The sequence below is a fragment of the Heterocephalus glaber genome, unplaced genomic scaffold, assembly GCF_053883595.1.
Source record: "Heterocephalus glaber isolate CG9 unplaced genomic scaffold, H.glaber_assembly_v1.0 deba00001532, whole genome shotgun sequence".
Lineage (NCBI taxonomy): Eukaryota > Metazoa > Chordata > Mammalia > Rodentia > Bathyergidae > Heterocephalus > Heterocephalus glaber.
This window is the reverse complement of record NW_028258330.1, coordinates 18,353,743-18,356,905: the sequence shown is the minus strand read 5'-3', so window position 1 is coordinate 18,356,905 and position 3,163 is coordinate 18,353,743.

The following is a 3,163-nucleotide window of genomic DNA, read 5'->3' as shown; positions in this document are numbered from 1 at the left end:
CGTGGAATTCCTTGGAGCTGAAAATCAAGCTGTCAAAATGTCTTTTCCAAGCATCTGCTATATCTAGTCCTGTGTCAGACGATGACAACAACATTATCATTGTTTCTACTCACACAATTTCCTGTGCCAGTCATCTTGCTGGGCACTTTGCATACATTTGTTTATATTATACCCATCCTTTGAGTATTCTTATCCTCATCTTACAGATGAGGAAAGTTAACATCCCAAAACCAAACAAATTTCAGTTGTAAGCAGGTGATCTTTTGTACCTGGCTTCTTTCACTTAGAATGTTTTCAACGTTGCATTGCATGCATAAGTATTTCATTCCTTCCTATTAACAAAGAACATTCAATTATATGAAGGCACCCTATTTTAAAATCCATTTGTCAGTTGGTGAACATTTGGGTTTTTTCTACTTTTGGGCTTTTATGAATAACTCTGCTGTGAACATTCAAATACATTTTTGTGTAGACGTGTACTTTTTATTTCTTTTAAGCAGATCCCTAAGAGTGGAGTCACTGGGCCATATGGTAATTCTATACTTAACATTTTGAGGAACTTTCAAACTCTTTTCCAAAGTTTCCTAACACTTTACAACTTCTTTAGCAATATGTTAGGGCTTCAAATTCTCCATATAATTGCTACTGTGTTATTGTCCGGTTTTTTTGTATAATAACCATGCTAGTCGATATAAAATGACATCTCATAATTTTGAATTGCATTTTCCTGGTGGTTAATAATATTGAGCATGTTATTTCATGTGCTTATTAGTCATTTGTATATCTTCTTTGGATTCAAGGATTCAAATCCTTTACCCCTAAGGATTTAAATACAGACAGAAGGGCCGGGGATTTAGCTCAGTGGTTTCGCCACCTGTTGCACAAGCACAAAGACCCGAGTTCGATCCCCGATACCAAAAAAAAAATTAAATACAGACAGCAAGCTGCTAATAGTGGAGATGGGTCAAGGTGGGTGTATATATAACCTTCTTCCTGCTCAAAAATTCTAAGAAATGACAGAAAAGATTACATTTAATAAAATAAACACATGAAGACATGGGAAATTAAACATAAAGAATGCCATCCAAGAAACCAAATAACTTAAGTAATGTCAAATATAGGAGACACTCAAGAAAAAGCCTAGAATCAGATGGTTTCACAGATGAATTCTACCAAATATTCAAAGAAAAACTAATACCAATACTTCTTGAATTCTCCAAAAAAAATGGAAGAATAGGAGACATGCCCAACCTCATTTTATGAGGCCAACATAGTCCTGGAACTAAAGCCAGAAATAAAGTAACATAAGAGAAGAAAACAATGCCCCAATATCACAGATGAACATACAACGTGTGGAAATCCTTCATAAAATATTACCAAACGGAATTTAACAGCACAGTAAAAAGAGTGCACACCATGATAAAGAGAGATTTATCGCTGGGATTTAAGAGTGGTTCAGTATATAAATATTGATTGACACTATATATCACATTAGCAAAATAAAAGACAAAAACTACATAATTATCATAATAAATACAGAAAAAATATTTGGCAAATCAACATCCTTTCATGATAAAACTCTCAAAAAGATATGTATAAAAGCATCTAACTTCAACTTAATGAGGGCATATATATGAAAAACCCACTGCTAGCATCATAATCAGCAAGGAGAAACTGAAAGCTTTTCTTTAAGGGTAATGATACCCAGTCTTACCATTGCTATTAAACATAATACTGGAAATCTTAGCATAATCAGATGAGAAAAAAATAAAAGTTATTCAAATTAGAAAGGAAAAAGTAAAATTATATCTGCCAGCAGATGGACATGATCATATATGTAGAAATCTCTAGAGATTTCACACACACACACACACACACACACACACAGACCTGTAGAACTAATAAATGAATTCATTAAACTTACAGGACACAAGACAAACATACAACACCAGTGGCATTTATATACAACAACAATAAACAATCTGAATGGGAAATTAAAAATGCAGTCTCATTTGCATTAGCAAAAATGAGAAAAAATAAAATTGATTTTAAAAAATGAAGAACTATATACTAAAAATTATAAAATATTGATAAAGAAAATCTAAAAAGGAAAATCTATGAAGACCCAAAAATCTGAGTAGCTATCCCATGTTCATGGTTTGGGAGAATTAATATTGTCAAAATGCCCTTACTATCCAAATATATCTAGAGATTCAATGCCATCCTATAAAACTTTCAAAGTTATGTTTTACAGAAAAACAGCCAGTCCTAAAATTCATATGAAATCAGTTTGAATATCTGAAACAACCTTGACCAAGCAGAACAAACTTACAAGCATTCCATAACCAGTTTTCAAAATACATTACAAAAGAAAGTCAGAAACTGTGTCTAGAGGAATCTAACATGGTATCCTGAGTGGGGTCCTGAAACAGAAAATAACACTAGGTAAAAAGCAGGTAAGGAAATAAGATAAAATATAAATCTTAGTTAAAAATAATGTGTCAATAACATGCTAACAACAGAGGAGAGTGGTACTTTAATTCTGTAAACTAAAACTTAGAACTTACTTTGGAGGCAATCATAAGTGGCAATTAAGAAATAAACACAAGAACTAGGGGTGTAGCACAGTAGTAGAGCACCTATCTAGCATGTGTGAGGCCCTGAGTTTCATGCCCAGCACAACAACAACAACAGAAACATGAGCATTGCTTTGAAATGTTATTACATATACATATAGCAACATATTAAATATGTGTAAAGAAACATGCACGTATAAATAAAAATGAATTAATATCAACATATAAATAAACCCCTAATCACTCAAAAATGATATAAATTAATCTTCTTTAAAGAACCACATACAAAGAGAAGCTCAGCCGGTCCCAGAACCCGGAAGGAAGCTCCCCACCTCCATCCCAGGCTCCTAGGGCAGAGAAGCTCAGCCAGTCCCAGCACCCAGAAGGAAGCGCCCCTGCTGCCATCCCAGGCTCCTATGGCAGAGAAGGCGAAGCGGTCCAAGAACCCAGAAGGAAGCTCCCCCCCTTCCATCCCAAGCTCCTAGGGCAGAGAAGGTGAGCCGTGTGGGCGCCAGAAGCACTCCCTCCCATGGAAATGAGAAGACACATAGACAAGTCTCAAAAACAGACTTCTGGATCACCTACAG